The sequence below is a fragment of the Cucurbita pepo genome, unplaced genomic scaffold, assembly GCF_057944985.1.
Source record: "Cucurbita pepo subsp. pepo isolate OVF unplaced genomic scaffold, ASM5794498v1 scafford_10, whole genome shotgun sequence".
NCBI lineage: Eukaryota > Viridiplantae > Streptophyta > Magnoliopsida > Cucurbitales > Cucurbitaceae > Cucurbita > Cucurbita pepo.
Genome location: NW_028257915.1, coordinates 356,376 through 382,384, shown reverse-complemented (window position 1 = coordinate 382,384; position 26,009 = coordinate 356,376). Strand labels below are relative to the sequence as shown.

The following is a 26,009-nucleotide window of genomic DNA, read 5'->3' as shown; positions in this document are numbered from 1 at the left end:
GCTCTGATCCGAGGAAAGAGTCCGAAAGTTTTATTCAAATTCCCACTATAAAACTATGGTGTTATATTTTCTAACCCTCTTCCTATTTAAGTTCTAAATTATTGTTAAGTTTTATTGCATGGTATCAAGTTTGATTGTTATTAAAAAAAAAATTTAATAATTAGATTGTTGAAACCCTATTCACCCCTCTAGGGTTGTCATATCGATCCAACATTATCCTTCCACCAATAGGAGCAAAGGCAACGTTACTATGTGAAAGTTTCATGTCATTTATTCAACAATAAGGGTGTTAGCATGCATTTGGAAATGAACCCATATTTAAAAAATTTAGATAAAATAGAGAAGAATTGTTATCTCAAAGACAATGATACTATGTGAAACTAGCCTCAAGATGCTTCCTTAACTCTTAGAGGCGGTAAACCAACGGTTCCTTCACCCAAGACCCATGGCCCAACTCCCAACATGGAAGGGATAATCTAGAGAATCATTCCAAGAACCCTAACGGATGGGTTACAAACTCACATTATCAAGCTCGACAACAAACAATGTCGCCGGCAAACTTAGGAAGACTACATGAAATTACGAATATATCAATGTAGGATTTTTTAATTTACCGATTTTTAAAATGTTAAATTATGTGAAATTACTGGCAAAGAAGAATATTTTAGAGAGCTATTCCTTTTTATTTAAGATTTTGATATTTAAGAAAAGAGAAAATGAATAAAAATAGGAGACATTTTATAGATTTAGGAGGAGTAAGTGAAAACAAAAAGGGAGTCATGACCCATTTTCGGTGGGTTCTCGAGGCACGGATTGCAAGTTAAAACAGGTTGAAAATAAAGTAAAATGTTTTCTCGAAATAAAAAAAAATTAAAATATAATGAACATATATATTTACATTATATTCGAAATAGAGTTTATAGGTTCATAGTACAAAATAAGGGAAATAATAAGGGAAATGTTGAAAAAAATAATTTTAAAACATAAAAAATAGTTGGTGTTGTTTAATTGTAAGATGGGCAACTACTCTTAGTTAAATGAAAGATATGGAAAACATGGAGTGAGTAAGTTTTTAACCATGTTCATAGTGGGTGCTTGGATACCACACTCTTTTCTTAATGTACATGGAATCGGTAATTATTCTTATTTCTTTTCCCTTTAGACACTCGGTGGTCGGGAGTAAATCGAACAAAGTGTCTGTCCAAAATAAAAGGGCCCAACCAGATTTGAAATGGTGACCTCTTGATCTGCAGTCAAATGCTCTACCACTGAGCTATGGACCCATTTTGCATGATTTCAACTTTAGTGACTCGTTCTACAGAGTGTCAATCCAAAAGTGTAAAAAGTGTCTGTCCAAAATAAAATGGCCCAACCAAGTTCAAACGGGTGACCGGTCAAATTCTCTACCACTGAGCCATGGATCCATTTTGTAGGATTTTAACCTTAGTGACCCCGTAGACATAGTGTCGGTCCAAAAAGTGTAACAAATTTCTATCCTAGATAGAAGGGCCCAACTAGGTTCGAATTGGTGACCTCTTGATCTGCAATTAAATGCTCTAACATTGAGCTATGGTCCCATTTTGTATGATCTCAATCTTAGTGACCCCTTCTAAAGATTATCGGTCCAAAAGTGACCCTACCGAATCGACTATGGACCAATTTTGTATAAATTGGTGGATTACCTATCGGGAATTAAACACAGGTCGTTAGATTCAAAGTTGAAAGTGCTAACCACTACACCATAGAACCACTCGTTAAACTTTATTTTGGCAGCGATTTTGATAAGCGTCAACAACGCTGGATTTTGCAAAGCTAGAGGTCGTAGTATGCTTATAGACTTTCACAAGGTGTTTTCAACTTCTTTTATAGGTAATTGAACTTTTGAGTCCATGCAAATGATTGGTTGGATTAGTATGAGTTTAAGAAGACAGAGGAGAGAAGAGAGACTTTGTTAGAAACTCACCCATAGGTAATCTCCCAAGATGTTTTCAACTTCTTTTATAGGTAGAATTTTAAAATCAAACCACAACAAAATTTACTTCTATCTAGCAAAATTATTTTTTGTTTGAAACAAGATTATAGATAAATTTAAAATCCAAGAAAACGGATCTGAGTTTGATATTATTTGATTTTGGGTATGGACACAACTAGTTGATTTCTTTTGATTACATTAATGAATGTATGTAGATGTTTAAAGTGTTGATCTTAATGGTTTTAGAAAATATCAACACATCATCAATATAAACTATCAAATTTTTTTGAAAGGATTGAAAATATCATTCATAATCTTCTGAAATTCGGATGGAGCGTTTTTTAGCCTTAATGACATGACGTTCCCCTCATATTTTCTAATTGGACATTAAATGCTATTTTATATTTGTCCTTTTAAGAAATTAGAATTTTCCGAAATCCCAATTTCATGTCGAATTTTATAAAAATATTTGACTCTAAATTCTTTTTATCAAATCTATTTATTCTAAAACCTTATTCAAAGGTTTGTAGTTAATTACTGATATCAGAATTTCTTGTTACTTTTCACCATGTTGTTAACCTAAAATGTCAGAAATGACCACCTGCTCTTTGGAAACCTTATCAGCTTCCTCTGCAAAATATCACCTAAAATGTCACAGTATTTAGTGTTTGATACTTTTTGACTTAACCCTAGGGTTCTATTTACGGTGAACTTGTGATTATTTTTGTCAAATTATATATTTGAATACCTAATACATTAAGATATAATATCTTATTTAAATAATATTAAAATGTGGTAGAATATCATAATATATGTTTAATTAATATGAATATCATTCAAATTTCAAATATATATTTTTATTTAATGTTTATGATACACATCAATTATTTTAATATTTAACATATCAAATACGTTAATATGTTTTGATATTATACTTCAAGACTATAGGAACTTTCTCAGAGGACCTGAGAGTTACATCGGCCCACAATGCATCTCATGGACGATGCAAAACTATGGTGGCGCTTGAAGGTGAATTGTATAAAAAACTGGTCATGCACCAAAAAATTATGGGAAGACCATTAATGGAATTGAAGCAATCGACGCTCCCCTGTATGGGTTTCCAATCAAAGACCTAATGTTTGATGTTGACTCTTTTGAAGAAAGAGTCACGTGATCGAACAACAAGAAACGTGGCGGTATCTCTGAGAACTCTGTCACACACATAAAAAAAATGTGTCGAAGACATTACACAGAAAATCTGGCTTTCATCGAGGAGACCCGAGTTTGATTCTCGACAATGAAATTTTATTTTCTTATTTCTTTTATTTTATAGTTTCATCTTTTGTCACCAATTATATTTAAACTTTACCTAGGTTTGAGAAGCACAATAATGGGTGAGTTCAATAGTATCTTAAATTCAAAAGACTTTTATGAACTTGATTTGAGAGGCACTATAATGGTCAAGTTCAATAGTACCTTAGATTAAAAAGACTTTTATGAACTTTGAACCTTTAATAGTGTTATGTCATAGATATTTGGTTCAATTTCAACAAGTGAGGTTGAGGTCATTCAAATGGTTAATGTGATAATTCGGTCATTTTCAAGGTCTCTTTTGTTGAACGCCATCATGGCTGAGATGACTGAAATGAGCACCAGAGTGAGTTTGACAAGGAGGGTCGTAGAGAACCACACCCCAAGCCAAGCTCATGTTGGGCTTAACAAACTGAAAATCCAAAAACACAAACCCTTAAATGGGAACCAGGATGCTAAGGAATTAAAAAAACTTTATTTTTGACGTTGAACACTACTTGAAGGTTACAGGAACTTGCTCATAGGACCTAAGAGTTACGTTGGCCACAATGCATCTCAAGGACGGTAGCGCTCGAAGGTGGATGATATAAAAAATGGGTCATGCACCATAAACTCATGGGAAGACCGTTGATGGAATCGATGCAATCGACGCTCCCCTTGATGGGTTGCCAATTAAAGACCTGACGTTTGATGTTGACTCTTTTGAAGAAAAAGCCACACGATCGAACACCTCGAAATGCCGGCGACCGAAGCCCCGGTGAACGGCGGCCGTAACTATAACGGTCCTAAGGTAGCGAAATTCCTTGTCGGGTAAGTTCCGACCCGCACGAAAGGCGTAACGATCTGGGCACTGTCTCGGAGAGAGGCTCGGTGAAATAGACATGTCTGTGAAGATGCGAACTACCTGCACCTGGACAGAAAGACCCTATGAAGCTTCACTGTTCCCTGGGATTGACTTTCGGCCTTTCCTGCGCAGCTTAGGTGGAGGGCGAAGAAGGCCCCCGGTAGCTCTAAGAACTCTATTATACGACCTGAGAGTTGAGGGCTACAGAAACTTTCTCATACGACCTGAGAGTTACATTAGCCACAATGCATCTCATGGACGATGCAAAACTATGGTAGTGCTCGAAGGTGAATGGTATAAAAAATGGGTCATGCACCATAAACTCATGGGAAGATCGTTGATGGAATCGATGCAATCGATGCTCCCCTGGATGGGTTGCCAATCAAAGACCTAACATTTGATATTGACTCTTTTGAAGAAAGAGCCACACAATCGAACAGCTCGAAACGTCGCGGTAGCCCTGAGAACTCTAACACACATAGGGAAGGACGTGTCGAAGAGTTAGACATTAAGCAAAAGATCATGCAAAAACTCTTCAGCGATCTGACAAAATACTTCAGGACATTTACATAAAAAATCCATTGTCGTCCAGCGGTCAGGATATCTGGCTTTCACCCAGGAGACCCGGGTTCGATTCCCGGCAATGGAATGTTATTTTCTTATTTCATTTTATTTTACAGTTTCTATCTTAGACTAAAAAGACTTTTTATGAACTTCGTACCTTTGTCAGAGTTATGTTATAGATATTTTGTTCAATTTCAAATGGTTAATGCGATAATCCAGTCGTTTTCGAGGTCTCTCTTGTTGAACGACATCATGGTTGAAATGAGCAGGTGATTCAAATGGTTAATGCGATAATCCAGTCGTTTTCGAAGTCTCTCTTGTTGAACGACGTCATGGTTGAGATGAGAAGGTGATTCAAATGGTTAATGCAATAATCCAGTCGTTTTCGAGGTCTCTCTTGTTGAACAACGTCATGGTTGAGATGAGCACTCGAGTGAGTTTGACAAGTTGGGCTGTAGAGAACCACACCTCAAGCCAAGTTCATGTGGGCTTAACAAACTTAAAATCCAAGAACACAACCCCTTAAATGTAAACCGGGATGCTAAGGAATTAAAAAGCTTTATTTTTTACGTAGAACAATACTTGAAGGTTACTGTTACTTGCTCATAGGACCTAAGAGTTACGTTGGTCGCAATGCATCTCATGGACGATGCAAAACTATGGTGGCGCTCGAAGGTGAATGCTATAAAAAATGGGTCATGCACCATAAACTCATGGGAAGACTATTGATCCAATCGATGCAATCAACAATCCTTTGGATGGGTTGCCAATCAAAGACCTGATGTTTGATGTTTGATGTTTACCGTTTTGAAGAAAGAGCCACACGATCGAATAGCTCGAAACGTTGCGGTAATTCTGAGAACCCTATCACACACATGAAAGGACGTGTCGAAGAGTTAGACATTATCCAAAACCTCATAGTAAAACTCTTGAGCGATTAGACAAAAGACTTTAGGACAACTACACCAAAAATTCATTGTTGTCCAACGGTTTGGATATTTGGCTTTCACCTAGGAGATTCTGGTTTGATTCTCTGAAATTGAATATTATTTTCTTATTTCTTTTTATTTTATAGTTTCATCTTTTGTCACCAATTATATTTAAACTTTACCTCTTTTTGAGAGGCACTTTAATGGTCAAGTTCAATAGTATCTTAAATTAAGACTTTTATGAACATCGTATCTATGTTAGTGTTATGTTCTAGATATTTGTTTCAATTTCAACAAGTGGGGTTGAGGTGATTCAAATGGTTAATGCGATAATCCGGCTATTTTCGAGGTCTCTCTTGTTGAACACCATCATGGTTGAGATGAGCACCCGAGTGAGTTTGACAAGGAGACTCGAATTTAAACTTTACCTACGTTTGAGAGGCACTATAATGGTCAAGTTCAATGGTATTTTAGATTAAAAAGACTTTGTTAATGTTACTTTGTACCTTTGTTAGTGTTATGTTATAGACACTTGGTCAAGTTCAACAAGTGGAGTTGAGGTGATTCAAATGGTTAATGTCACTTTATTTGATTCAAATTGTTAATGTGATAATCCAGTTGAATAGTTACAGGTGCGGTGAACGTGGAGATTAAACACGTGACCTTATGAGCTATCCCTGCTAACATTAAAAATAAAAATTCATAAGTAAAGCTATTTCCAATAATTCATTATATTTTAAAAAGAAATAATAATCAACTAAACTATAAGGTGCAATGAATGCAGATCGAACCAAGACCTTCCAATATTCAATCTAATGCTCTCCCAACTAAGCCATCCCAGATAACATAAAAAATTAATAATCACAAGTTTTAGATTGAATAGGCAAGTTATGCAACTTAGTCAACCTATGCCAGTTGGATAAAAAACGGTATTTCCACTAATTCATTATATTTTAAACATAAATAATCACTAATTTTGGAAAGAATAGTCAAATTATGCAATGTGAACCAAGTGCGGTGAACGTGGATCGACTAACCTTCGGATCTTCAGTCTGACGCTCTCCCAACTGAGCTATCCCCGCAATCATTAGATATGAAAATTCATCAATAAAGATATTTTCGCTGATTCATTGAGATTTCAAAAGAAATAATGACTAATTTTTTTATTGAATAGTTAGGTTATGCAAATAGAAACAGGTGCGGTGAACGTGGAGATCGAACACGTGACCTTCAAATCTTAAATATGACGCTCTCTAAACTGAGCTATCCGTGCTTACATTAAAAATGAAAGTTTTTAAGTAAAGATATTTTCGCTAATTAATTTAAATTTTAGAAAGAAATGATCACTAATTTAAGATTGAATAGTCAAATTGTGCAACGTGAACCATGTGTGGTGAACGTGGATCGAAGAACACGAGACCTTCAAATCTTCAATCTAACGCTCTCTCAACTGAACTATCCACACTACTGTTAGAAATGAAAATTCATCAGTAAAGGTATTTTCGCTACTTCATTGAAATTTTAAATAGAAATAATCACTAATTTTTAATAAGATATTCAAGTTATCCAACTTGTATAAGGTGCAGTGAACTAGAACACGTTAGGTATTTCCGATAATTCAATGAGATTTCAGAAAGGAACAATGACTAATTTTAGATTGAATAGTCGGGTTATGCAACTAGAATAAGTTGCGGTGAACGTGGAGATCAAACACGACCTTCAAATCTTCAGTCTGACGCTCTCCCAACAGAGCTATCCCCGCTAATATTAAAAATGAAAATTCATAAGTAAAGGTATTTCCGCTAATTCATTATGTTTAAAAAAGAAATAATCACTAATTTTAGATTGAATAAGCAAGTTATGTTTTTAGATTGTATAGTCAGGTAATAAACTTGTATTAGGTGCGTTGAACGTGGATAAAACACGTGTGACCTTCAAATCTTCAGTCTAACAATCTCCCAACTAAGCTACTCTTGCTAACATTAAAAATGAATATTCATCAGTAAAGGTATTGGGTACACTTCTGGAAATTCAACAAAAGGCAATAGTATTAGACCGAGATGCCAGATTTAAATCTCGCTTCTGGAAAATTCAACAAAATGCATTGGGTACGCAGTTATAGTATGACATTCCACCCATAAATAGATGGTCAAACAGAAATGCTCAAGTAAATATTGGAAGACATGTTGAGGGTATATGTGATGGATTTTGCAGGAAGCTAGGATAAGTACCTACCCCTTATGAAATTCGCTTATAATAATACTTGCCAAGCCACCATAAAAATGGCCACATACGAGGTTCTTTATGGACGAAGATTTCGATCCCCTATCTTTTCGGAAGAAGGGGGGCAAACGACAACTATTGGGCCAGAGCTGGTGCAAATTACCAACGCCGCAGTCCAGAAGATTAAAGCTAGGATACAGACCGCACAAAGCTGAGAGAAAAGCTATGCAGACCTAAGGCGCAAGGACATGGAATTGTAGGTAGGGTGAAAAGGGGAAGCTAAGCCCTAGGTTTATCCGTCCCTTTGAGATATTAGAAAGGATTGGATCTGTGGCCCATAGAATCGGGCAATGCCCAAACTTGTCTGCAGTACATAATATCTTTCATGTATCCATACTACGGAAGTATACCCTAGATCGTTAGCACGTACTGGCTCATGAAACTCTCTTCTTGAGAGATGACCTAACATATAAAGAAGACCCGATTCAAATAATGGACAAGAAAGTCAAATGATTGAGAAACAAGGAAATCTCTCTCGTTAAGGTCCGATGGAAGAATCATAGAGTAGAAGAATCCACTTGGGAAACAAAAGGCAAATAAGAACCTTGTACCCTGACCTATTTTAGAATAAGCACTTTCGATGACCGAAAGTTTTCAAAGGAGAGGAGAATTTGCAACACTTAAGGTCTCCAATAAGAGACAGTGTATAATCCCTACTAGGTTGTATCTAGAAGCAAAGAACAAGTAAAATTGAAAAAACATTTAGAAAATGGTACTTTTTCTAATTTTTATAAACTTCCCGAATCATTAAATTTTTTATAGAATAAGAATTACAAGGTGCTTAAAAAAGGAAGGCTCTGATCGGAGAAGACTTTTCTGGCAGAAGATTCAGAAAAATAAAGAATGAAATTATAGAAATTCTAGACGTTTCAATGGTAGTGAAAAATCCGTCTATAAATTATGAATTAGGGTAGACTATTAGGGGCAAGAAGCAAGCTTAATCGAGTACCCAATCGAGAGATACAAGTTTTTTGTTTTGGGGTATCGTGTTCATGGGTTTACCTCGAATTCGAGAACTATAGTCCACTATTCATTTCCAAACTGGTTCCTGCACCTTCTAAATAAGTTTACCCATAAGTTTGGTGAAGGAAAGAGGTCCTCAAAGTGCTAGTAGGTTTTCACACGAATTAGTCCACGTTAGGTTACCCTCTAATGTTTTCCTAAGCAAAAACCTCAACTCCTAAAGCCTAACCGATGACATTATGTATAAACCTAGGTTCATCAATAATCCATGTACCAAGTACCGAGAACTATGTGAATAACATGCTAAATAAGTTGCTAGGATCCATACCCATAAGTAACCATTATCTACATTACGATGTGTACTAAAAGGCCCCTATTCCTCTTTAGGTAGGATGTCCGGCAATATGTATCATGAGCTGGATGTTATGATAGGCCTACCTTTCCCATCAGCTAAACGAGATGTCCTGCACAACGATTTACCAGTAGGATTACATGATTATGACGACACCACTCATGTGTTCATGGGGAGAAAATTGAAGGTTATTTTAGGGGAAGGTTTTCAGGATCAGTATATGATACATAACACGATGACCTCTAAGTTCTAAGATCCTGAAAACATAACAAGAAGTAATATCCTAGCTTAAGGTCGCGATTAAAAACCTTCTAGTAGGCTACTTACTAAGTTTTACTCACTCCATGTTTATCATTTTTTTTCAAATAACTAAGAGTTGGTCGTGGATGAGTGGACTTTGGAGTGTGGGCTATGGACTAACTTCTATATTTGATCTAGTATTTTTTGTTCTTCTTTTGAGTCTGCTTCTTATTTTGTGTTTGTAACGAATATGTATATGTAACACCCCAAAAATGAAGGAAATTAGCTCCCATAAGAATAAGTCACTCATGAAAGACCCAAAGGATAGAAAGGAAAAAAACTTAAAGGATTAAGTAAGAACAAAGGACTTAGTCAAGTCACTCGTGTACCCTAACAAGTGATTTCAAGGAGTTAAAGGCCTTTTGAAAAGGATTGGAGAGGAAAAAGTAAATCAAAAGGGCAAAAAAGTCATTTTATCAATTATCAAGAATCTTTCCGGATTTGTAATTCCTTATCTAGAAGGAAACTCAAGATTCAAATTAAGCGAAAAATGATCAAAAAGCGATGAGGAATTTGTAGAAAAATTATGGATTTTTCGAGAAAAATAATAATAAAATATTCGGAAAGTGGCAAATTACCAAAATACCCCTAGAAGAATGGATAACTACAGAAATGCCACTCTAATTAGAATCAGAGAATCTACCGTGACCATCCGAGCAAAATCCTTCGAACTCAAATTTCAACCGTCGGATCTCCTCCAAAATTTGATATGATCTAGAACGAACACGCACGGATCATCACATCCAACGACTAGTATTCAAAGCCAAGATCGGTAAGGATATGATTGGAGTTGATATCTCTGAAAAATTATCCAGAAAGTTCGATCTCTAAATAACGAAGATTCTGGAGCTCTCAATGTCGATTTAAGCTCCTCTTATAAAATCTGAAGTAGGAGCAACAATACGGAATAAGAATCGAGAAAGGTCGATCCCCCAATCAAAGGCAATAAGCGTTTAGATTCTGGGTCTCCTACTCTCAGATTTCTTCCAAATTCGAGAGCAATCCTCCACCATTTCTCAAAATTTGATATTTTCTCGAGTTTTCTCAATTTTAACCCCATTCCAGACCGATTCTCATAGAAAATCTTATGGTTTCAGAAACTAGACACAATAAGGAGTATGTGGAAGGAAATTTAAAAGTAATTCAGATACTGGAAGCTCAAGAATGGACGTCCCAAACGTCGACGATGAGGCAAGTAGCCACCTTGGACTTTTTGTTAAGAAATACTTGTAGAAATTACTTAGATTTTCATATGAACCCTAAACCAAGTATGAATTAAGGATATATAAAAAAAAACCCAAAGAACCGTGAGTTAAGACCCTGAACCGATCAAATAGCTCAAGATTTAAGTAACGTTAAAATTGATGGTGTTAATATAACACATGCAGAAGCAATTTGGATCTTAGGCACTTTTAGAACATCAAGGTTTTTCACCAAACTTGGGAGGGATTTTGTATATAGGAAGAGAGTGTTTGTGAGAGGTTTTTTCTCAAGGTTTTTCACCAAACTTCAATGTTAATTCAAATTTGAGCTCACCAAATTTTGACACTAAAAATTCCACTCAAATGTTTGGGATTATGTGGCAAGCATGCATGTTTGAGTTAACCAAATTTTGACACTTAAAATTCCACTCAAACTTGTGGGGTTTATTTGGCAAGCATGAAAGTTTGGTTAAACCAAATTTTGACACCTCAAAATTCCACTAACATGTATTTTTCCATTAAATGAAGTCAACATTTTGACTTTCTTCATTTTAATTCAACCATTAATTTGAATAATTAATTTCAAATTAAAGTAACATTAAATGATTAATTAAACTATTTAATTAATATTTAATATTAATTCAAATGCCAATCCCAATCAATTCCGACACATAATTGATTAAGATATTTAAATCTTATTTAAATATCTCATATTATCTCTTTTTGTTTAATTCCTAAATAAAACAAAAATGCAGTTAAATATATCGTATATATGTAGCGCATATTTCCTAATTTGAATTCGAACACTTCGAACTCACTCGTCACACTGTTCTATGGTTTAGTCCGATATGAGCTAGCAGAGGGACCTAATGGACCTGTAGATCATGGGCTCCAACGATCCAAGATTAACAGGTTAAACTCATTAACCTAGTTAACCAACATTTGTTAACTACTAGGACACTCCACTATAGCCTAGTAGTTGCACTCCCTTCACTATAGATATATTTCTGTCCATTTGATATAACCATGATTAGTAAGTCGATCCTTCACAGGTTGTTCGTAACTAGACCTGGGTCAATTTACCATTTTACCCCTAAAGTTACTTCTTGTTCCTTAAGTCTCACTGATCCTCTAATGAACAATTGGTTTGTGGTCCAACCAGTAAACCGAATCCCTCTTAGGCCAATGGGAGGGTGGGGCCCCTTGTTCAAGACCTGGAGTCAGTGCTTAAGGGAACTACCTCTCTTCTATCCCTAAAAGTGGGTAGGAGTGAATTCCATCTTGCACCCCACGTCCCCAGCCATTCACCCAGTCTTACCCCTGAAATGGGAGGCTTATTGAGTCGGCGAACTAGAGTCACTCTCACCCATGCAAATCTAAGGATAATTCCGAATAAACAGGAGTTCATGGTTAGCTCAGGATTAAAATCGAGTTACCTAGGTTATCGAATGAAAAGAAAATCAGTCTCAATAGTAAACGACATTATAAAGTGAGAGTGGTTTTCTTCATGGTCCGATCTTATGCAATACTCATTGCATAGGACGCCCCCACTCACATGTCTCCACATGTACAATTTAGTGATCACATTGTTTATATCATATACAAAAGTGGGCCGCATCCATAGTGTCCCCAGAATAAGATACTCAGCCTTATCCTTATACTATAGATCATTTTGACTATATACTTGAACTTGATCCACTCTTATGTCTCTACATATAGTTCAAGTAATCATACTATAGCCAGAGTGTTCTTAATTTATTTGATTTAGATTAATGATCGTAAAATTCACTTTATTCAATAACAATCTTTACTGAATAAACAACAATAATAACTTTCTTGAAAATAGAATATCTTTTTGTTTACAAACTATGAGTTTTAGGACATAAAACCCAACAAACTCCCACTTGGACTAAAACTCTAGTGGGGTTTTATAACGTTGAGTAGAGAGAAATACAATAAACTAGGGCATCACATACTCATGTCATTTCTCCCACTTGCCCTAGATTACATAACTCGTAGTCCTAGACTCACTAGGTGCCCTTCAAACACTTTAGCCATGAGGGGCTTTGTAAATGAATTAGCAATGTTGTGCTCTGAAGCTATCTGTGTGACGATCACATCTCCTCGTTGCACAATCTCCCTTATGAGATGATATTTGCGCTCAATATGTTTTTCTCGCTTATGGCTTCTTGGTTCTTTTGAATTTGCAACTGCTCCACTGTTATCACAATATAGAGTGACGGGAAGATGCATATTTGGAACGACTTCCAAATCAGTTAAGAACTTCCTAAGCCATACAGATTCTTTCGCTGCTTCACAAGCAGCAAGATACTTAGCCTCCATGGTGGAATCAGCAATGCAGCCTTGCTTTATGCTTCTCCATATTATTGCTCCTCCGTTCAGAGTGAAGACAGATCATGATGTCGATTTTCTCGAATCTACATCGGTCTGAAAATCTGAGACAGTGTACCCTGTAAGGATCAGATCCTTAGCACCGTACATTAGCATATAGTCCCTCGTTCTCCTAAGATACTTGAGGATATTCTTAACGGCAGTCCAATGGGCACGTCCTGGATTGGACTGATATCTGCTGACAATTCCCACAGCATAGCATATGTCGGGTCGGGTACATAGCATGGCATACATCAGACTGCCGACCGCTGATGCATAGGGAATGTGTCTCATATCCTCAACTTCTTGAGGTGTCTTAGGACTTTGTTCCTTCGACAAATGAACTCCATGCCTGAAAGGTAATAATCCTTTCTTGGAGTCCTGCATCTTATATCGAATCAACATTTTGTCGATGTACGATGCCTGAGACAATGCTAGTGTTTTGTTCTTGCGATTCCGAACAATTTGGATTCCAAGAACAAACTGAGCCTCTCCCAAATCTTTCATTTGGAATTGTGTCGCTAGCCAATGCTTAATGTCAGTCAGAAATCCCACATTATTTCCAATGAGTAGGATATCGTCAACGTACAACACCAGGAAAGCTACTGTAGAGTTGACTATCCTTTTATAAACACGAGGTTCGTCAACATTCTGTTTAAAGCCATAAGATTTGATCGCAGTATCAAACTTTATATTCAAGGATCGAGATGCTTGCTTCAACTCATAAATGGATCTTTTAAGCTTGCAAACTCTTTGCTTGTGATCCTGTTCAATGAACCCCTCTGGTTGAGCCATATAGATACTCTCTTCAAGATTTCCGTTTAGAAAGGCTGTCTTAACATCCATTTGCCAAATTTCATAATCATAAAATGTGGCAATAGACAAGAGTATTCTAATCGATTTAAGCCTAGCAACAGGAGAGAAGGTTTCTTCATAGTCCACCCCCTCTCTTTGGGTATAACCCTTTGCTACTAGTCGAGCTTTAAAGGTCTGTACCTTACCGGTTTGGTCTCGTTTTCTCTTATAGATCCATTTGCAACCAATAGGTTTTACCCCATCTGGTTGATCTATAAGTTCCCAGACTGAATTGAAGTACATTGACTATATTTCAAGATTCATGACTTTAATCCACTGATCTCTATCTTCATCATTCATTGCCTGTTTATAGGTCAATGGATCCTCAACGCCATCATCAGGTATGATGACTTGAGTTTCTGCTAAACCCAAGTAACGATCGGGTTGAGTTATAACCCTCCCACTACGTCGAGGCATTCTCAACTCTTGAGAAGGATGTGATTGACCAGAAGTGTCAGCTCCATCAACAACTCTAGTTGAAGGACCAGCTTGATCAACAACTCTTGTTCTTTTATCAGTAGCTTCTTTAGAAATCTCACTTAATACTAGTTTGCTACGAGGTTGATGATTTCTTACGTGGTCTTCCTCTAAGAATGTAGCGTTTGTTGATACAAACACTCTATTTTCTTGAGGGTCATAAAATAAACCACTTTTCGTCTCTTTGGGGTATCCTACGAATAGACATAATTTTGAACGACGTTCTAATTTCTTGGGGTTTTGCAACAACACATGTGCTTGACATCCCCAAATTCTGAAGTGACGTAAACTACTTTTACGCCCTTTCCATAACTCATAAGGTGTTTTCTGAAACACTCTTAGTAGGAACCATGTTCAAAATGTATGTAGCAGTCTCCACTGCATATCCCCAAAACGGATCGGGTAATTGAGCGAAACTCATCATAGACCGAACCATGTCTAATAGAGTTCTATTTCTCCTTTCTGATACACCATTTTGTTGAGGCATACCAGGGGCTGAGAGTTGAGACCTTATTCCATGTTCTATCATATAGTCCTGAAATCTTAAGTCCATGTACTCTCCTTCTCGATCTGATCGAAGTGTTTTAATAGTTTTACCTAATAGATTCTCAACCTCAGTCTTATACTCTCTAAATTTTTCAAGAGCTTCGAACTTGTGATGCATTAGGTAAAGATAGTCTCATACCTTGAATAATCATCAATAAAACTGATGAAATATTCATACCCTCCTCGTGCTTTGACATTCATTGGACCACAGAGATCTGTATGCACGAGTTCTAAGGTTTTTTTGGCTCTATAACATTTTTCGGAAAATGATCGTTTAGTAATTTTACCCTCAAGACAAGACTCACATGGAGGTAAAGAGTTGTCTTCTAACTCATTTAGAAGTCCTCTTTTAACCAATCCTTAAATCCTATTGAGATTAATGTAGCCTAGTCTTAAGTGCCAAAGATAGGTATTAGGAGAAATCTTTTGTCGTTTATTTTGAGTTTCAGCTGTTTTAAACATCTCGGTATTTAAAATAGCTTTTGTTTCGCTCGGTTTTAACATATATAAGTTGTTTTCTAGTTTTGCAGAACAAATATGAATACCTCTTTTGCAAATGAACACTTCATTGATTTCAAAAGATACTTTATACAATTATTCTAATAAACAAGAGATAGATATTAGATTTCTTTTCATTTCAGGAACAAAAAGTACATTATCTAATATAATGAATCTATCTCCAAAAAACAACTTTAAATTTCCTACTGATCTTGCTGAGACAACCTCTCCTGTTCCAACCCAGAGTGTTATCTCGTCGTCCGCAAGCATTCTTCAGGAGCTAGTTTCCTGGTAAAAAGAACAAATATGATTAGTCGCCCCTGAATCTAGTATCCAAGTTGAGTTGTCATACTCTACTAAACATATGTCTACAATGAGTAAATCATATTTACCTTGTTGTGTCTTTTCGGCTTTCTTCTCTGCAAGGTATTTTGGGCAGTTTCTTTTCCAGTGCCCATTTTCGTTGCAATGGAAACATTTTTCTTTATCTTCTTTTTGAACCTTGTGTTTGCGGTCAGTAGGAATCTTATTTTTCCCTTTACCCTTCTTCTTCATCAAAACACTTTTAGAAGTTGAAGGTCCAGACTTATTTTTGGAGGACGATCCTCGTAGTAATTTCTTGGAGATACCAACATTTGCTTCTCCTGTTTGTCCCTTGTTCGTTAAGAGGGACTGGTAAGTCTGTAGCTCATTGAGAAGTGCAATCGAGTTATATTCTATTTTATTCATTACCACATTGGTGCGGAACTGAAAGAAGCTCTTCGGAAGAGACATCATGATAAAACTTACTTGACTCTTCTCATCAATGACAGCTTCATTTTCTTCTGCCACATTGAAATGGACCATCATGTCCAGGACATGTTCTCTAACTGAGGTCCCTTCTTTCGTACGGCAGTTGTAAATGTATTTTATGGCTTCATGTCTAAGGGAGAAGGACGGTTGTCCAAACATCCCTTTTAGAGATTCCATAATCTCTTTAGCAGTACCCATAACATCGTGTTTCTTAGCCAAAACATCAGATATGCTGGCTAGAATGTACACTCGGGCTTTTGTCATTTGCCTATATCCATCTGCCATATGCATCCCGAACTGTTCGGTTTGCATTTGAGCTGGGGTTTGGAGGACACTCCTCAGTTAAAACAAACTTTAAATCATCAATGACCACTATTGTGTTTAGGTTTGATTTCCAAGTTGTGTAATTGTCGCCGTTTAATTTCTTAGAAGCGAGTAATCATACTATTGAGTTTGTCATGCTGTGATATAAAGAAAATTCTATTAGTGATTTGACTTAATCCTATTTAATCCAATTAGTTTTAGCAAATGTAATAATGTACCCAAATCATTATTAATTTGCAACGATACTTTAGTGAGTTAGAGCAACTGCTACCGAGGGGCAGTCAATCACTCATTCATTAAACCAAGACATTCTTGACTTAAACACTAATCCCAGAATAACTCTTGTTCCTATAGCATTCTTAGTTATCACTGTTTTGGTCAAGAATATACCAACTCTTAGTATTTCTTCGTAAGTGTGACCCGCCATTTTCAGACCTCATAGATCGATCCCAACAATGCTATCGAATGAAAAAGCCAAAGTTGGGAACGGACCTAAGAAATCCTATCCATTTCTGGAGTTTGCGTTGTTTCGACTCCCATGTTACGACCCTCCGAATGGGTAGTTGCTCTAGGGCAACATGCAGGTGGAACATGGGAATCTCACGGTGCAACCTAGTGGTGGAGACCATAGGATGTATTTGATATACTTCCTTCTCCCACTTACTATAAATACTTTCTCTATTCACCTTGTTATTGACTCATGCAAATACCTTCCGAATGGAGGACGCTCCCAGGGCGACACGAGGCCGAGCATGAATCTCACTGTGTGAATTTTACAGAGAGCGTAAAAAGAAAACGATGTATCTTATACACCTTTTTCCTCCCACTAAGTATTTTAGATGGTTGGGTATACTCATTACTTAAGTATATTCTGGCTAATTAAATATAACTTAAGTCTAGGTGATTTTTCTAAATTTTACATCACTTAAGCATGGTCATAAAACTTGGCTAACTAAGCTCAAGTACTGGTCCGATCTCCAGGTAGTAGGTGTTCCGTAGACCGTCAACTTAAGTACCTCTAGCCTTAGACAAGATCGTGCCAGGTGAGCTTTCTCGTAACCGCAATTTTGTAAGACATCGACCTATTTTAACTATTAAAATTGATCGTGCTCGGTTCTTAACCCTAAGTGAGCATGCACTTATCTTTATTATAGATTTTAATGTCTATCTCGTTTTATGACGTTGAAAATAACCTATAACATGCATCCAACATGCTTTATAACAATTATATAATCATCCATTCCATGCAATAATATAACAATTTATATCTATCACTCATGGAACCCTAAACATGCATACTATACATTATAACACTTATAATATACTTGGAATGCATGAAACATGCTTAGCCTATGGTGGGATTTTAAATCTATATGACATACTTTATGCATATAAATTTTCTATTTAATTAAAACATACATTCATAATGCATAATTAATTAAACACACTAAAGTGGGTTGGTTTTGGAATTTTAAAGCAAGCAATTAACTAAATTATTTCATTAATAATTAAAAATAACTTGAGCCATTCCCGAGGATCACGAACTGGGCGAACCAACCCTTAAAAACGTTGAATCGGACCCCAACGGCAAAAAAAACACCCGAACCGCCTCTTCCATCTTCTTCGGTTCAACTTGATATCTCTTCCATTTTTGATCAATTACAACCTAAAATGGACTCTAATGACTCCATAAAAATTACAAACCTTTCTTCATTCATTAAAGCCCATACACATTAGGCTTATTACAATAATTGTATCAAATGGAAGCATAAAAAAATGCCAAAACCAAAACTAAAACCATCCACTTTAGCAACCACAAATTTCATTCATGAAATGGTACCCACCATGATCAAATTAATGTAAATAAAGTGCCTAAAACTTGCTCTGATACCAATTGATGGTGTTAATATAACACATGCGGAAGCAATTTGGATCTTAGGCACTTTTAGAACATCAATTATAGTAAATAACTAGCATGTTCATAAGTATTAAAACTTAATGAGTTTAGATACTAACCTTTTGTAGTTCAAACTCCTTTTTCCTCATGAACAGGTTTCGAACCACCACTAGTGTCTTCTCCACTATCCTCCGGCCTTAGAACGGGATTGTAGAATCCGGTGAGTGACTAAACTTGGAAGGGATTTTGTATATATGAAGAGAGTGTTTGTGAGAGGTTTTTTCTCAAGGTTTTTCACCAAGAAGAAGAAGACCTTCCATGTACCATGATCACTCTATTTAAAGAGTTATGTTTGCATGTTAATGCAAATTTGAGTTCACCAAATTTTGACACTCATAATTCTACTCAAATGTTTGGGATTATGTGGCAAGCATGCATGTCTAAGTGGTATGATTATCGTTTTGGGTGTGAGACGTCTCAAGTTCGATTCTCAAAATGCCCCCAACTATATTATATCAAAATGAATTATGCCAGATAATATGATTTAAAATGTGGTTTTTAAACATTGAATCAAGAATATGAGAATAGAGAATGAAACATATTCTAGGAAGAATAAAGATCGTCTCGAGCCGCTCTTCAAAAAGAGCATTACACAAATTGTTCTATTGTATTCTTTCTAGGAACTTTTCAGTCAAATAGGTCATCTGTTGTCACAATCCTTTTAAGGAAGATGCGCCGAAATAACTGATGAAGAAGTTTCAGAGAGCCATAGGTTCGAATCCTGTCACCTTGATGTGTTATTCTCAGGGGCCCAAGTGCAAAGCCCCGTAGTCTATCCGTAGTTTCAGAGAGCCATAGGTTTGAATCTGTTGATGTGTTGTTAATATAACACGTGCGGAAGCAATTTGGACTTTAGGCACTTTTAGAACATCAATTATAGTAAATAACTAGCATGTTCATAAGTATTAAAACTTAATGAGTTTAGATACTAACTTTTTGTAGTTCAAACTCCTTTTTCCTCACGAACCGGTTTCGAACCACCACTAGTGATTTCAACACTATCCTCCGGCCTTAGAACGAGATTGTGGAATCCGGTGAGTGACTAAACTTAGGAAGGATTTTGTATATGTGAAGAGAGTGTTTGTGAAGAAGAAGCCCTTCCATGTACCATGATCACTTTATTTAAAGAGTTATGTTTCCATGTTCATGCAAATTTGAGATCACCAAATTTTGACATTTAAAATTCCACTCAAATGTTTGGGATTATGTGGCAAGCATGCATGTTTGAGTTAACAAAATTTTGACACTCAAAATTCTACTCAAACTTGTGGGGTTTATTTGGAAAGAATGCAAGTTTGGTTAAACCAAATTTTGACACGTCAAAATTCCACTAACATGGATTTTTCCATTAAATGAAGTCAACATTTTGACTTTCTTCATTTTAATTCAACAATTCATTTGAATAATGAATTTCAAATTAAAGTAACATTAAATGATTAATTAAACTATTTAATTAATATTTAATATTAATTCAAATGTCAATCCCAATCAATTCTGACATATAATTGATTAAGATATTTAAATCTTATTTAAATATCTCAGATTTTATTTTTTTGTTCAATTTGTAAATAAAACAAAAATGCGGTTAAATATATCATATATATGTAGCGCAATTCCCTAATTTGAATTCGAACACTTCGAACTCACTCGTCACACTGTTCTATGGTTTAGTCCGATATGAGCTAGCATAGGGATCTAATGGACCTATAGATCATGGGCTTCAATGATCTAAGATTAACCGGTTAAACTCATTAACCTTGTTAACCAACATTCGTTAACTACTAGGACACTCCACTATAGCCTAGTAGTTGCACTCCTCCACTATAGATATATTTCTGTCCATTTGATATAACCATGATTAGTAAGTCGATCCTTCACAGGTTGTTCGTAACTAGACTTGGGTCAATTTACCGTTCTACCCCTAAAGTTACTTCTTGTTCCTTATGTCTCACTGATTCTGTAATGAACAATTGGTTTGTGGTCCAACCAGTAAACCGAATCCCTCTCAGGCCAATGAGAGGGTGGGGCCCCTTGTTCAAGACTTGGAGTCCGTGCTTAAGGGAACTACCTCTCTTCTATCCCTAAAAGTGGGTAGGAGTGAATTCCATCTTGCACCCCACGTCCCCAGCCATTCACCCAGTCTTACCCCTGAAATGGGAGGCCTATTGAGTCGGCGAACTAGAGCCACTCTCGCCCATGCAAATCTAAGGATAATTCTGAATAAACAGGAGTTCATGGTTAGCTTAGGATTAAAACCGAGTTGCCTAGGTTATCGAATGAAAAGAAAATCAGTCTCAACAGTAAACGACATTATAAAGTGAGAGTGGTTTTCTTCATGGTCCGATCTTATGCAATACTCATTGCATAGGACGCCCCCACTCACATGTCTCCACATGTACAATTTAGTGATCACATTGTTTATATCATATACAAAAGTGGGCCGCATCCATAGTGTCCCCAGAATAAGGTACTCAGCCTTATCCTTATACTATATATCATTTTGACTATATATACTTGAACTTGATCCACTCTTATGTCTCTACATATAGTTCAAGTAATCATACTATAGCCAGAGTGTTCTTATTTTATTGGATTTAGATTAATGATCGTAAAGTTCACTTTATTCAATAACAATCTTTACTGAATAAACAATAATAATAACTTCATTGAAAATAGAACATGTTTTTGTTTACAAACTATGAGTTTTAGGACATATAACCCAACAAAGGCACGCAAGTTGTCCACTGTCGTCAAATAGGTCATCTGTCGTCACAATTCTTTTAAGAAAGATGCGCCCAAATAACCGATGAAGAAGTTTCAGAGAGCCATAGGTTCGAATCCTATCACTTTGACGTGGTATTCTCAGGGGCCGAAGTGCAAAGCCCCATAGCCTATCCTTGGTCAGGAAGGCAAGAAGATTCAGAGAGCCATAGGTTCGAATCCTGTCACCTTGATGTGGTATTCTCAGTGGCCAAAGTGCAAAGCCCCATAGCCTATCCGTGGTCAGGAAGGCAGGCAAACCGCGCACACTGCAAAAAAAAAAAAGAAGATCTCCTTTTCTAACACACGTAGAATTGTCATTCTTTTGTCTTTTGAAACCCCTTACCTTATCAGTCATCAGGCAGGTTTCTGGTATCATATATCAAGATAATTAGTATGAAAAAGCTATTCCACTAGTGTGACTTAGATACCCTTTCTTTATGGTATCGGTCATGCTATTTGAATAACCTGAAGTCATCATAGCCTCTCCACCGGTTCCAAAGACTCCTTCGGCATCAATGTGCTCCAATGAAAGAGATTAGACCCTTTCCTGAACTAGAACCGGGCACAAAACGCCGAGGAGAAAGTCGAAAGAGAGCTCTTTACGCGTATACGCAATCTCGAAACCCAATTAGCTCAGGGACTGTCTCCTCAACCCTGGCGAGTATGAGTTCTTGGTAAGAGAGAATGTCGAATGAGAGAGACATTCGATTACGGCAACATTCGCAACTACAAAAGTGCACTAAACCTAGTAGAGATCTTCGACCTAACGATAATGGAACTTCAAGCCCATTTAATCAATCCGCTTTGTACCTTATTGTTGATCGAATCGGATGCACGCCAGGCTTAAATTCTCTCTCAGTCACCCGGAGACGAAAGGAAGATCAAATCCGAAGTTTACGAATCGAAGAGAAAGTGGATCTGAGTTCTACATGCTTTCATTTTAAAAAGCTTCGCTTGCCTACGGTACTTTATTCAGGATGTGCAACAATACGGTCATCTCTCAGCCGTGTGTAAAGAATTCCTTGATCATTTCCTTGGCGGATAGCACAAATGAAATCGCTTCCCTGACCGCCATTCTTATGAGTCCATTTTTGTCTTGTTGGTTTGTTGTACTATTCTATACCTCTCTCGATTGATAGAAATACGTTCGGGAGCTGGGAGGGCCTATCGTGAGGGAACTTTCCTTTTTACGGTAGGCAAAGGTAAAGCGGGAGCTGTATATGTCCACGGTGATCAAGGCAGAGCGACTCCTTCTTTAAAAGATGTTGGTTTTATCGAAACTATTAGATCAGCTTTCGTTAAAGAAAAAATAGGAGCTCTTGGTTTGGCCGATGTCGATTCGTATGGCAATGTGGATTTCGTTTTTCATACTGCTACTATGAGCCGAAAGAGCTAGTAAGCTATCTCGCTAAAGAAAAGGAAAAAGCACGTACGCGTTGACCTTGTTACAAGGGGCGGGGGCCAGCCAAAGAAGGTCAGTCAGACTAGGTTAGGACCCTTGATCCGGTTCAGCTAGGTTCTTCCATGCAAGAATGTATGCGTATCGGTATCCTCTTTAGGACTGGTTGCTTCCTCTTTTTGTTTATACGTTTGGAGAAACCTGCTAAGCCCGCCTTTCTTATCAGGTGTGATTCAATCTTTCAGCTCAAACTTTCCTATCGTCCGACGGAAAAGGTAGGAGTACGACTACCTTTTCCTTTTCTTTCCCGAGCTAAGGGATCATTCAGTTTCTACCAAAAAGTTCACTATCTATTAGTTGCCGTAATCGAATGTATTTCTCATTTCACGTTAGCTCCTCCAAGAGTTTCCTGGTCCGTAGTAGACGAAACCTTGGACTTCTATCGGACTTATAGCATTGCCTGGTGAGCTCGCCGTTGAGGGTTCGCCTTACAGAAGATCGAGCAGCCTTTCTTTCCCTACCTGGTATGCTTTCCCGCTTATTGTGCAACTAGCCAACTAGCCAAAGAGAGAGGGAGAGGGATCATGTCAATCAATTTGTATGTGCATTTTGTCCGTCCTTTACTTGCCTGCTTAGCTTTCTTAGCCAACATCTCCGGTTTCTCCCGAGCCAAGAGGTCCTGCTTATCCATACCCAAAAGTCACACTTTCAGCCGAAAGACTGATTTTTTTCATAAAGTCGGTTCATAGATCAAGAAAGAATGAAGCTACTTACAGGGACGGTTACGCGATATGTCTTTTCATACTCGCCTTTTCTTTAACCCTACTATCAACCTAGCCATTCTCGCTTGTTGCTTTAAGGGGTCTCCCCACAGTAGATTACTCGGATTGGTTCTCGCGCCCCTGTGCCAAAAAGGATGGGCAAGTTTTGATTGAGTGTTCATCGATTGGGTGGATGCATATGCTCCAGGGGGGAGTCAGACGAGGTGTAGCGCAGTCTAGTCAGCGCATCTGTTTTGGGTATGTTGTTCGCTAGAGGTTTTAGGAAAGGTGGTACAAATTTTCTACATAGGTCATCTGTGGTCACAATCCTTTTAAGGAAGATGGTCCCAAATAATCGATGAACAATAGCCTTTAAAAAAAGTTTCAGAGAGCAAGAAGAGGCAGAAAAGAGAATAGGAGTGAGTCGTGCAAGGAAGAAGGAACTAGTAGGTTAAATTTGGGTTCGTTTGAACTAAAAAACGAACAAAAGTTTTTCAAACGAACTCAAATTTAAGACTCACTAGCCTAAAGTCCATATGTGGTAAAAAAAAAAAAAAAAAACCTTCCGTTGCCCAACCCTTATTCGTAGTCTGCATCCAACCATTTCTTTTTCAACCTACACGTATGCTCCAGGCCAAACTCACGTAACTAGTCAGAAGATGCGGCCCACAACTAAACGGAAGACAAGTGTCACAATCGCACTCTTGCAGTAGTGAGACAATGATTATATGACATTTGTTCTAATCCAATGAACAAGTCAACCATGCAAAATTTAGACTAAACGAACAATAGCAGTGTATGCTCGAATCACGTTTAGAAGAAATATTTTAGAAAACTTGAGCGAGGAAATACATTAAAAACAATTTCAAATAAAGCAATGTTATAAACTAAAAGTGAAGAAACAACAACTGGTCACGTTCTCCTATAGTACATTTTGGGACATTTTAGTCCTGATGGGTGTAGATATGATTTTGAGGACTAATCATACACCCCGTATTGGCACAACAATAATAGTAAAGGCCTATCTAAGATGAAAGCAAGTAAAACGTGTTTGGAATGAGCATGCCACCATGAACCACAAATCGTTTACAGGAATAGCTGAGACATCTAACATGCAGCCACAGGCAACATGCCTCGGCCAATCATGACCGCGATATCTGCCCTTACACAATTTGTCAATATCTCTATCAACCGGCTCTTCATAAACTCAACTTTGTAGGATGAGGCTGACTTTAGGTCTCGCGACGCGCTTCTAGTTGATCTCAGTATTGAGGAGTCTTTTCCAACCTACTAGGAGCTATTGAAAATCACTTCTCGGTTTGTTAACTCTTCAAGTCTTCTCTGTTGGTGTCTTTCCTACTTTTTTCGCTTGAAACAATTTCTTCTTTGCATGATGTCATACCACCTGTTTTTACTTGATGTTTTCTTGGTCGGAATAATAACATTTCAAGTTACTTACGTGGACAACAGGGTTAGTCTGTATCCATAGGAGCAATTGGATCCTATATAATGTCTTCCTAATCTTTTGGATAACTTCGACTAGTTCATAGAATTTTCGCACCAGTCTTTGGTTCTTGTTGCTTTGAACTCAAAGTTGATCTAACCTTAACTTATCATAACTCTCTATTTGCTTTGAAATTATCGTGAGGTTTGTTTTTGTCTCCCTTCTTCAGTAGAGGTGTTGGCTTGGTGTCTTTGCGAAGCATTTGAGTGATCAGTGACAAGAGCCTTTGGAGGTCAAATAAACCCGACTGTGAACATGCCATTTTTCTATTTGTAGAATTCAACTAGCTCAGGCTGAGCCGCATGACATCTATTTGTGGTACGCGACATAAAACTAATCTTGTGATTTATCTCTCTTGGTAGGGTTAAACCCAATATCTGACCTTCTTGTTTTGGGTCGTGGTATTCATGTAGTGGCAAAAAAGTTTTTGTTGAGGTTGGCACACTTGAGCTCCCCCTTTTCAAATACAACAATGGCAGCAAGTGTAGATTCATCATGCCTAAGATTCTTTCTCAATTGTACTATTGTCATCATTTTCACCCCTCTTGGTTGATGGATGTTTGTCTGAATGATCGTTGGGTTAGACTCCGTTACTACTATGCATTTTGCTAGGGGCATGTAAATGACTTTGTGTTCTAGCAGGATGTCAATCCCTGACTATTTGGGCTCTAGAATGTTGGATATGAAGGCTGACTATTTATAGTAAAAATCTGATAGAGATATATATACTAAATAATTATATATAGTAGGTGGTTACATATAGTGAAGTTATATATAATAAAATGAAATCATATGTATACCCATTGTCAGTGCTTCCTAAATGTACATTTCTCATTCTCCATATCCTCTCTTTGCATACCTGAAGTCATTAATACAAAATCATTAGTCAATATTTCTTCTTACATATTCTCTATCATTTTTTTTGTGTTCATTTACATCAAGTGTGTGCGTTGTTGTGTTATTCTAATAACTGGTATCAGAGCGAGGAGAGATTCACCATGATCTGTGAAGATGGAAAGTTC

General features: G+C 37.1%; 2 non-coding genes across 2 annotated transcripts; one reads left to right on the top strand and one right to left on the bottom strand.

Annotated features, from left to right (window-relative positions):
- Positions 1-1,211: 1,211 nt before the first annotated feature.
- TRNAC-GCA (transfer RNA cysteine (anticodon GCA)) lies at positions 1,212-1,283 on the bottom strand. The gene has a single exon. It is a non-coding gene; the product is annotated as a tRNA-Cys (tRNA).
- Positions 1,284-4,704: 3,421 nt separating this feature from the next.
- Positions 4,705-4,776, top strand: TRNAE-UUC (transfer RNA glutamic acid (anticodon UUC)). The gene has a single exon. It is a non-coding gene; the product is annotated as a tRNA-Glu (tRNA).
- The last annotated feature ends 21,233 nt before the right edge of the window (positions 4,777-26,009 follow it).